Below are 11,903 nucleotides of genomic sequence, written 5' to 3' on the forward strand. Positions count from 1 at the left end.
CATACTTCTGATTTCCTCCCCTCATAATCAATACTTACTGAAGGCTAGTAACTGGTACCTTACTAAGCTTTATAAATCCCTGCAATTGACATTGTTACTCAATTATTTTTTCTTAAATGGCTGAAGTTGAGATACCCCACATTTAAAATGTTATTTCCAAGCTTAGAAAAAGGTCATCTTTGCTCCAAATATCAACTACAGTACACAAACTATATACACATTGTTTCTAAAAGAAGAAGAACAAAAAGTAGCAAAATATCTAAAATAATCTCTTGGAAATGTACTCATTTGTTGTTACTGTATTAGGTCTTTTTTCCTGCAGCCAAATAAGTACACTTTCAAGGAAAAAAGAAAATTTATGCAGTGATGGCTTATCAGATTTCCGAGCTTTGTTCTTTAAAACTAGTTTAAAGGCAATTGTCCTTTACTGCAACCCTATCTCTTCTATTCAACTCTTTGAGGGCTTTGTAATTAGGCTGACCTTTCTGAATTAGTAGGGACATTTCTGGGCAATTTGAGAAACATTTTCAAATGCTCCAGAATGGATATGCTCTGGATAAAGTGGTCACCATGTCTCTCTCTGACCCTCTCTTACTAGTGCAGTCTGAACACACGGTGTCCAGATTTGACCTGGATCAGATTCAGAGTGTGCTCTATAAAGTATCACAGCATGCCAGCACTTTAAAATGAGAAGGTTCAAGAAAATTAGAGGATTTTATCACACTTGCCCTCCTTTACCTTCCCCATGATTTCAGAGATAAATTGGAAGGTTTGTAAGCTTGAGATAATGTCCAAATGTCATAGTTAGCAACAAAAAACAGTACAGTCAGCCTATTTATACCACATCTATCTTCCTTTATTTTTAATAAACTCTCTTAAATGCTATTATGTTCCAGGCATTGTACTAAGTGCTGGGGTAAATACAAGTTAATCAAGTTGGACACAGTCCATGATGTCCCACACAGGCTCATAGTCTTAATGCCCATTTTACAGATGAGGTAACTGAAGCACAGAGAAGTTAAGTGACTTGATTAAAGTCACACAGCAGACAAGTAGAGGCAGCATTAGAATCCAGGACCTAACTTCTAGGCCTGTGCTCTATCCACACTGCTTTATCTTCCTCTGCACCCATGTTGAGTTCCATGGTCAAGCCAAATCACCATATGAATCTTCTTCCTCTAAGCTCTCCCATGAAAAATTACACCTACAAGGAAACTCAACTCTTTCAAATTATGTACCCAAAGTGTGACATTAAAAAAATCTTTAATGTGCTCATACTTAACTGTGTCTTTTGATGTAAGCAGTATTTTTCTAACCTTTTACTGTTATCGATTAAAGATAAAATATGAATCAAATTTCCTAAAATTACAATACATAATTGAACTTTGGTGCTGTTGAATAAAAGACTACCTGGTGTAAAAGATTACTACAACAAGAATGCAAATTCAATAAAAGACTATCTGGTGTAAAAGATTACTGCAACAAGAATGCAAATTCAGAACTATAATCCATCTGGCATAACAAATGTAGATTCTAAGTAAGTGCCTACTTAAGTCTCTGTCCCACATGGGGCTCAGACTTGGTAGAAGGGAGAGCAGGTATTGAATCCCCATTTTATAGTTGAGAAAACTGAGGCATAAAGGAGTTAAGTAACAAGTGGCAGAGTAGGAATAGAGAAGCAGCGTGGTTCAGTGGAAAGAGCCCGGGCTTTGGAGTCAGAGGTCATGGGTTCGAATCCCAGCTCTGCCACTTGTCAGCTGTGTGACTGTGGGCAAGTCACTTAACTTCTCTGTGCCTCAGTTACCTAATCTGTAAAATGGGGATTAAGACTGTGAGGCCCACGTGGGACAACCTGATTCCCCTGTGTCTACCCCAGCGCTTAGAACAGTGCTCTGCACATAGTAAGCGCTGAACAAATACCAACATTATTAGGAATTAGAATCCACATCCTAGGCTGAGGCTTTTTATACTAGGCCACCCTGTTTCCCTACTCTAAATGGAATATACGATAGATGTGCAGCTTGCTAGCCTTTTACCCTCATGGCAAAAATCCAGCCCAAGACGATTTCTATTCAAAGAGTCAGATGGGCTTTGTGGAACCTTCTAAATGACTGTTTTAACTTAGTGTCCTTTATGTTTTTTGCCTTGACCATATGTTCCCCTCTAATCACAAAGATAATCATGTCAACTTTCAAGTGCTCATTTTACCACTGCCATTATGTTTTCATCTCAGAACAAAATGCATTTCCTGTGAAGCCAGCTAAAATAGCCATACATTCATGCTCTTGTAGAAAATGTCATTTGTTACACAAGGAAAACATTTTGAGATAGAAGTGATGAGGTTAATGCAATTTTTCTTAATTGATTTAACTTTTTCTGTAAGGCTCATTGTTTACCTGAAACCCAAATAAAGTTTCTGGGGATAAAATATGCTGACAGTAAATTAAATGCATGCGTAATCCAACTGCCTAAGGACATGAAGATTTACTCTCTTCGCACAAAAATGTTTGACCTAGAGATTAAATACTAAAATTGGGGTCAGGCGGGCACCCGCTGAATTAATTTGAAGAGGCAAAATATGTACATAGTAACTCAGAGAAAAAGAGAAGGAAAAAACGTTGGAATAATCACAGTTTAGTTTTAGAAAAAGCAACAGCTGGTAATCAAGAAAAAGTAGATACAGAACTGAAAGAAATTCACATTTACAATTTTCTCAAATTCACTCCGATGCTTGCATTTTTCCACAGAAACCAAGTCTTCATGGGAATCAATTATCTTTTAACATTGGTCCTTTAAGACTGAGTGGCCATTTTTTTAAGCTTTTCACTTGGCACACCCAGGAAATAAAGCCAAATGGAACCATGTTTCTTAATAAGCTTAAAATGAATAATAGGGAAACCATATTAAGAATAGGATGTTAGCTCTGTAACCAAGATAACTACTTCATGACAAGTTTCCTCACTTACTTCCCTAACTGCAGGGTCATTTAAGACTGAGGAAAAAAAAAATCAATCCACAAAGGAATATTAGATGAGCCAAGTAGAGTTGGACTATCTCCTTGAAGCAAATATTTGTTCCAAGGATTCTGTAAAGACTTTCCATTTGGTGGATTTCTAGGAGATGGGTTTACAAGTAGGGAAACACTGAAATCTCTCTCCAACAAAATTAACCAGACCAATTAGGTGTATTTTCACTATTTGTGCTCCTTCAATTTCCTCCCCTACAGATTTTGATTATTTGCTTTTTAATTATTTTCATGTTTTATAAGAAGCTAGAGCTTTTTGAAATATTCTACCATGGCAAAATCATTTACCAAGCAGGGTAGTCCTAAAAGGCAGGGTCCACAACTACTAGAGTTGTTCCACTGTAGTTTCACCCACCCTTCCTTATAATGAAATTGCCTTCACGACAAGAACTCTGTTTTTTCAAGGTCACTTCAGTACCACACACTGAAGTGGAAAAAAAAAAAAGATGAACTTCAAGCAGAATTATCACATGACCTCATTATAGATTAAAATTGTTTTTGCATTTTATTCATGACAAAATTCAATTTCACCTTATAAAATTGTTCATGTTCCATTTTCTACATATACAACCAATTTATAAAAGTCATAGAGTACTCTGTGAAACATATACAGTAGCACAAGTTCAGAAACTCAACTTAGTCCAAAACCTCAAACGTTTCCATTATTTCCAAGCAACTGTCATTGTTTAAAAATGGAAGTATAAAATTAACAATAATGGAGACTGATTCACCACTGTGGTCTCATAAAGTGAGCATCACAAACATTGCAGCTTACAATAGGTCAAGTGGGTTATATTACTTTTATTGGGAAAAGATCATCAGTGACTTCACTAATCCATTTTGATCCTTTTCCAAGACTTAGGTCTTGAGAGTTTCCTTTGAAAGGACAATAAATTGTTGTCCTGTCTTGCTTCCTACACTCTATTTCAATCATCCCTCCATTCATTCATTCAATCGTATTTATTGAGCACTTACCTTGTGCAAAATACTCTATTAAGTGCATTGTATGAGCCTCATACAATGTATTGCAGACCCTTGAAATTCAATATCCTCTATATGCCGTAACTTTAGTTCCAATTTCTTTATCTCAGACTGAGGAAGTCACCTATCCTCATTTTAAGTAAGGGTAAGGAAAACAATTACCAAAGATGCTGGGAAAACCCTAGACATTTGTGGATTCTCAGTGGTGTCTCTATGCATTATGATTTTGAATTGGCATCATTAGGAATAAATCATAAAATTCCTTATGATGCTCAACTTCAAAACACCTGCACCCCACGAGGAACCCCACGAGAATACTCCTGCTTTGCACGACTGTCTCTGAACAACTCTTGAGTTAGCTTTTAATTCAAAGCAGGAGCCCTTCTCTGAAAGGGTCAACCCTGTTAAATCAAGACTGAATTGTATAATATCATGATCCTGGTCTATTATCTAAGATAATAACAACTCATATGAAGTATTTCACTTACAATTTAAAACCTTTCAATCAGAAGACAGAAATAAAAAGCTTTTAAATGAGTTTAATTCATTTTGGAGGTGCCTTTGGGTTCAATGCATATTCTTATGAATATTCTGCATATAAGTTTTCAAATATGTAGAAGAATAAATGAAGTGAATGGTATGTGTTACCATGACTTGGCTAAGAATAGTACACAATGACCCAGAAAAAAGACCAATATTTTCGAATTTTTTTTCACATGCTTTTCAGTTTGGAGTGAGAGGCCTGACTCAAAGTACTAATTTAAAGCTTTTCAAGTTAGAGTTTGTTCTGAGGATATGTTCTTTTTTATTTTATAAAGGTCTCCATACTAAGACTTACAGGTTAGGTCAGATGAAAACATCTTACATTGTTCCATTCCTTTTTCTGCCTTTCTTAGAATATTTGAATTTAGAAACAGTGTGAATGCATGAATCGTTGTCAGGAAGTAAATCTCCATCTTCACGGTCTAAAGAGAATTTTATAATCCCCAATGGGTAGATGGTAAATTCTATAAATCAAATATAGTGTGACCAAGTGAAAACAAAAATGTGCAAAGTCTGGAATTAAAGAAATGGTACAAGATCACTCCATTCTGTGTTCTCCAGGATTTAGATTTTCACCCAATTCCAACTTCTTCTTAGGAACAATATACACCTCTGAAGAAATCTTAAATCATTTAGTTAGATAATCTGATCCATCATAAATGAAAAAAACATTAACAGGTGTCATTAAAGAAATGCATTTCGAAAGTCGCTTACGAGCTATACTAACTCCTACTCCAGGTTGAAAGCTCCTTGTAGGCAGGGAAAGTGTCTACCAACTCTGTTATATTGTACTCTCCCAAGTGCTTAGTATAGTGTTATGCACAGTAAGCCCTCAATAAATATGACTGATTGATAACCCATGCTTTACAGTGAAAGCATAAGCATCTTCTTATACTTAAGATATGAAAAATGATATGTCCTCGATTGAAAGGGGAATCACAAATATATTGTATACAATATACATATTTAGAATTCACATATTAATTGTATTTACTGAGCAATAACTGTGTGCAGAGTGTTGTACTAATCATTTGGAAAAGTACAATACAAAGACACAATTCCTGCTTCAACAAGCTTATTACATTTTTTATATTTTTCATGCTCGAAGATCAAATGGTATATACAAAGTGTGCTTGCAACACTGTACATGAGAAATGGACACAAACATGAATTTTGTTATCAATGTATAATGTGAATTGAGCAGTGGCTCTCAATATTTTACTGTAACCTCTACTATTCCCCACATAAATTTTATAGGCATACCATTATAAAAGTACATAATTATAAATGATGACAATTGATGTTAAATATATATGATTAATTATTGTGGTTAAAGACCAGTGATCCTGACTTTGTGATCTCTCTCAACTCTTGGCTGGTGGAAAAGCCATCAGAAATCACCATTACCACTTCTTCTGTTTCTACCGTCCTCCTGGTCTGATTGGTTTCAGGGTAGCTCAAGGCCTTTTGGAAGGAGCACAGGCCTAGAAGTTCGAGGACCTTGGTTCTGGTCCTGGCTCTGTCCCTATGTGCTGTGTAACTTTCAGCAAGCCACAACTTCTCAGTTTCCTCATCTGTAAAATGGGGATTCAATACCAGATTTTCCTCCTACTAAGAATTTGAGCCCAATGTGGGATAAGATCTGTCCCTGATCTGATTATCTTCTTTCTCCTCCAGAGCTTAGAGAAGTGCTTGGCACATAATAAGTGCCTAACAAATACCACAGTTCTTTTTTTCATTATGGGCAGGTTATCTGACACTGGATTACACTGGACCAACATGGTGACTTTGGGCACCAGCAGGTAGTGTTCAGTCATGAGTGTGTCCTAATGGACCAATTGGGCAAAAAGTAAATGACATATCTTGGCCCAAATAAGAATGACAAGCTGAGACTCCTCCTAGCAAATGCCATGGTGCCATCATGAACTATGGTGGGTTTCACTGGAATGAAACACATGATTATTGCCAGGCCACTGAGGAAGTTGGAACCTAGACAGATTTTATGTTTGCTTTAATTTTTTGACAAGCTGAAAAGGTAAAGACACATATAGACTAATAAATGGCCTCTTTCTGCTCCCAGAGGTAACTGTTGTAATTGCTTTCATTGGTTTAAAAGCTAAATTACACCATCCAGCTAAGAGCATTTCTTGCATTATTTGGCAACTTGCAATCGGAAATATCAGTTGTAAAGGTTCAGAAGTTATGTCCAGCTTACTTGAAGTACTATGATCTAACATTTAAGGTATAAAATAATGGGTCCAAGTCCTAGGATAAAATAGGACATGGGACAAACTGTTGCTGTAACCTATAGGGCTATATAGTAGAAAACCTGGGGCCATATAATGATATTCAAGACCTTCAGGTATCTCATCAATTTATAAATATTTATTGAGAACCTACTGAATGCACAACACTGTACCTACATTCTAGGTGGAAAATAGAGTTAAAAACACGATCCCTGTCCTCAAGGAGTTTACAATTTAGCAGGGAGATGGACCAAAAAAATGAATCGATGAGGAAGGAATAGCCCATCAGGAAAGATGGATGAGCCAGTCCTGAGATTTCAGAACAAAGAACGTGGGCAAGAGAATTGATTATAGCACTAATGGCTAACACAACATAAATTACCAATATTCATCCCATCCTAGGTATATTTCTGCTGGGGCACAGAATGCAAAGAGTATGTGTGCAGGGATTCAAAGTGCATATTGATTGATGATATTTATCCCTATTCAAAGCCCTAATGAAAACTCACCTCCTCCAGGAGCTCTTCCCAGACTGAGCCCTCCTTTTCCTCTGCTCCTCCTCCCCTCCCCATTGCCCCTACTCCTTCCCTCTGCTCTACCCCCTCCCCACAACACTTTTGTGTATATGTACATATTTACTACTCTATTTTATTAATGATGTGTATAGATCTATAATTCTATTTATTCAAATTGATGCTTTTGATGCCTGTCTGCTCATTTTGTTGTCTGTTTCTCCCCTTCTAGACTGTGACCCCTTTGTTGGGTAGCGATTGTCTCTTTTTGCCAAATAATAATATTAATGTTGGTATTTGTTAAGCACTTACTATATGCAGAGCACTGTTATAAGCCCTGGGATAATCAGGTTGTCCCACGTGAGGCTCACAGTTAATCCCCATTTTACAGATGAGGTAACTGAGGCACAGAGAAGTTTAGTGACTTGCCCACAGTCACACAGCTGACAAGTGGCAGATCCGGGAGTCGAACCCATGACCTCTGACTGCGAAGCCCAGGCTCTTTCCACTGAGCCACGCTGCTTCCAAGCGCTTAGTACAGTTCTCGGCACACAGTAAGCTCTCAATAAATATGACTGTATGAGTGAATGAATATTGAGTGCTTACTGTGTGCAGAGCACTTTACTTGGGAGAATACAGAACTGGAAGACACTGAAGACTGAGTGCGCAGTCCTCTTTATGCATAAAATGAACTGAGCAGTGGCAGAATATTTTGTTGTGAGCTCTACTATTCTCCACATCAATTTTTTGGGCACACCACTTGAAAGGTAGAGCAATGATGACAATTCATTTTAAATTTAAAGTACCCAAAAATAAAAAAACTAAATAGAATAACTAAAAGAAATATTATATGCAAGTGCCTTTTCAATTTTTTTTTTTTTGGTGGTTCCGCATAGGATCTACAACTTCCATTTGAGAACCACTGGTTTAGAAATGTTGAATGAAAGGGAAAAGCCATCCCCTTCTTCCTCCCATCTATAATTCATTTGGTCCCCCATCCTTAACCTGCCTGTAGTTCCCTAACATGGCAGAGGAATGTGCTTCGGAGAACACAGTACCACCGAGTTAGTACACACACTCCCTGCCCACAGTGAGCTTACAACCTAAATACCACAATTATCCTCAGCCCATGAATCTCAACATTTGTAGAACCACCTTTAAACCCCCAAGGCCCCAAATACACTCACAAATATGATGACTATGCTAATATGCCATCAGTGAATTCTTGAATTTTGCTATTAGAACAATGCAGTCCTTCCAGACTAAGCTCACTGTGTCTATCAGCCCTGTTGCATTTTACTCTGCCAAGCACTTAGTACAGTGCTTTGCATGTGGTAAGTGTAAAATAAATACAATTGGTTGATTGGTGGCCACAGTGCTTAATTCTTAGTAGCTAATTAGTAGTAGGCTGTTACCTCACCTGATCATCATGATGCAGCATAGCTTCTGATCAATCTACCAGCAATCAAAAAACATGCTTACCATGCTGCCCAGGAGGCTTTCGATGCTTGAGTCAGTGTATGTGGAAACTTTCTCTCCTATAAAGATGAAACCACATGGAAGAGGTCACTCTTCATTTGTGGTAAGTAGTCATTTTCCTGAAGGGACTCAGGAGAGATTGGCAAACCAGTGCCAGCTGTGAAAAAGCAGAGACATGACAAAACCCATCATTTTCCCCACAGTACTGGAGAAAATGTGAAACAGGCTTGCAGCAAGAAAATAGTAGAACTCTCCCTTAAAGGCAAATTTTCATTTCAATTTGACTGGATTTTAGTGACATACTACAAAATCTACTTCTGATGTTTTATGCAGAGCACATCTGTTGTTAGTAGCAGAGACAAAAGCATGCTCATTTTTCAGAAGCCAATATAAATGAAAAAGGGTGGCATTATGCAAAGGTCTTTATAACTATCACTTAAAATGAAATCAGAGCTATTTAGCCCATGAAGACAGTCCATAGACACTTTAATCTACAGAACAGATTTCTCTCTTTATTTCTAATGGGAATCATTTTTGTGGAATGAAGAGAGAATACTCATAAGCCATAGGGTACATGTCAGTAAAGAACAACAATCAACAATTTTAAAGAATATAGCCATATGGCCAGGTATGACAAATTTCTGTAAGGAAATCTCAATTTTAGACTAGCACAGAGAGCAAAACAGACTCCTGATTCCATAAGGGATTAGCAAGGATTATTTTATGCAAAAGCAATATGCCATGTTCATGTATTTTTATGGGTAGAATTTCAAAGGAAGTGAAATTCAGTAAATTAAGATGATTCATAAGACCTTATGAATAGAACTGAATTACTTAATATTTACTAGCATTCAAACAGATATTATCTACCACAAAAGGGTATTTAGACCCCTTCTAGGCACCTAGGCATTCAACACACATATCCAATCCATCAACAAATCCTGTCGGTCTCGCCTTCACGACCCTGTCAAGATCTGCCCTTTCCTCTCCATCCAAACCGCTACTACAGTAGCACAGTCCCTCATCCTATCCTGCCTAGATTACTGCCTCAGCCTCCTTTCTCACCTCCCATCTTCCGCCTCCTTGCACTCCAGTCCATACTTCACTCTGCTGCCTGGATTATCTTTCTACAGAAACGTTCAGGGCATGTCACCACCCCTCCCCTCAGAATCTCCAGTGGTTGCCTATCCACCTTCATATCAAACAGAAACTCCACCCTACTGGCTTTAAAGCTCTCCATACCCTTCTTCTACTTACCAGAACACACACTCCACTCCTCTGATGCTAACCTTCCCACTGCACCTTGATTTCACCTGTCTCGCCGAGCCCTGGACCATATTCTACCTCTGGCCTGGAATGCCCTCCCTCCTCAAATCTGCCAATCACTCTCCCCCTGCTTCCTTCAAAGCCCTACTGAAGGTGCATCTCCTCCATAGCCCATAGCCCCACTCTTCATTTTCCACTCCCTTCTGCCTCTCCCTGTCTCCCTCCCTTTGCTCTTCCCCCACTTCCCCATCCCACAGCACTTTATGTATATATACATAATTTTATTTATTTATACTGATGCCTGTTTAGTTGTATTGATGACTGTTCCCGCCCCCCCCCCCCCCCCCCCCCCCCACCGACTGCAAGCTCAGTCTGGGCAGGGATTGTCTCTTTTATTGCTGTATTGTACTTTCCAAGCTCTTAATACAGTGTTCTGCACACAGTAAAGTGCTCCAAAAATGTAACTGAATGAATGAATCTAGAAGGATATGTCATGCAACACATATCTCCCTAATCTTCCTTTAGCTGAGAGAAGTGCCTGAGGGCGCTTTCTAGCTAATACAATGTTTTATCAATTATCGACTAGGCATTCACACCATAGTTACTTGGCATTCCAAACTAAGGTCAGGATTTGAAGGGAGAGAGAGAGGGAGAGAGAGAGGGAGGGAGAGGGAGCGAGGGAGGGAAAGAGGGAGAGAGAAAGAGAGAGAGGGAGAGGGAGGGAGAGAGATTACAAGAGTGATCCTTCATATTAGAAAATGATGCCTAGGTATGGTTGAAATGATCTAACCTGTATTTCACACTGTAACCTGCTAAATATCTGAACGTTTAGGGATAATTTCTACCAATTCTATTATATTGGCCCAAGTGCTTAGTACAGCGTTCTTCACACAGTACATGCTCAATAAATATCATTGATTGATCAATTTCCTAGTGGAGCTCAGTAGGTTTCTGTAGTGCCACTTATTATGAAGTTACAATGTACTAGGGTAAATATAAAGTTATCAGATTGGACAGAGTCTCAGTCCCATGAGGGTCACAGTTTTTGAAGCAGTATGGTCTAGTGGGTAGAGCATGGACCTGGGAGTCAGAAAATACTGGTGGAACAGCTACATGCTGTGTGACCTTGGGTAAGCCACTTAACTTCTCTGAGACTTAGTTTCCTCATCTGTAAAATGGGAATTGATTCTAATCCCAACACTGCCAATTGCTTGCTGGGTGACTTTGGGGAAAGTCACAACTTCTCTGTGCCTCAGTTTCCTCAATTCAAATGAGGATTAAATGCCTGCTTTCTACTTAGAGTGTGAGACCCATGTAGGACAGGAACTCTTCCCAACATGATAAACCTCTATCTACCCTACTGCTTAGCACAGTGCTTGACATATAGTAAATGCTTAAATACAATTTCAAGAATGAAAAGTCCTGACAAGAGCAATGGCCAGTCATTACCATTTGTTTTTCCCCTCAACAGAAGGCTTTCTTCTTTACAATTATTCTGTCATAGGCTATGGGCAAAGAACCTCTACATTGATCTACTAACCTTCTACATCTTTCCCTGACTCTTATTTTTTATCAGGTAGGAATGGTTCAATAATCCCAAATTAAGTGAGGTCACTATAGCTAAATATGGTACAAAAAGAAATTCTCTCCCAGAATGTTTTCAACGCCCCCCAGTTTGTAAATGTCTTCAATGGCAGAAATTATCTACTTTAACTGTGATATCTCAAACACCTAGTACATTGATCTGCCCATGGTAGGCACTAAATCATTATTAGTACATGAATTAATTATTAATGCTGGCAAATATTACTGTCTATGATTTCTGATATTTCCCTTAAATGGCCCAGCTAG

At 38.3% G+C, this 11,903-nt stretch overlaps 1 long non-coding RNA gene across 1 annotated transcript in view; it reads right to left on the reverse strand.

Annotated features, from left to right (window-relative positions):
• LOC114815924 overlaps positions 1–8,937 on the reverse strand; it is a 220,040-nt gene extending 211,103 nt beyond the window's left edge. The window contains exon 1 of the long non-coding RNA XR_003763720.2: positions 8,790–8,937. This is a non-coding gene — a long non-coding RNA (uncharacterized LOC114815924). The remainder of the gene's footprint in view (positions 1–8,789) is intronic.
• Positions 8,938–11,903: the final 2,966 nt, after the last annotated feature.

This window comes from Ornithorhynchus anatinus, chromosome 13 (genome assembly GCF_004115215.2).
Source record: "Ornithorhynchus anatinus isolate Pmale09 chromosome 13, mOrnAna1.pri.v4, whole genome shotgun sequence".
In the NCBI taxonomy this organism is placed as follows: domain Eukaryota; kingdom Metazoa; phylum Chordata; class Mammalia; order Monotremata; family Ornithorhynchidae; genus Ornithorhynchus; species Ornithorhynchus anatinus.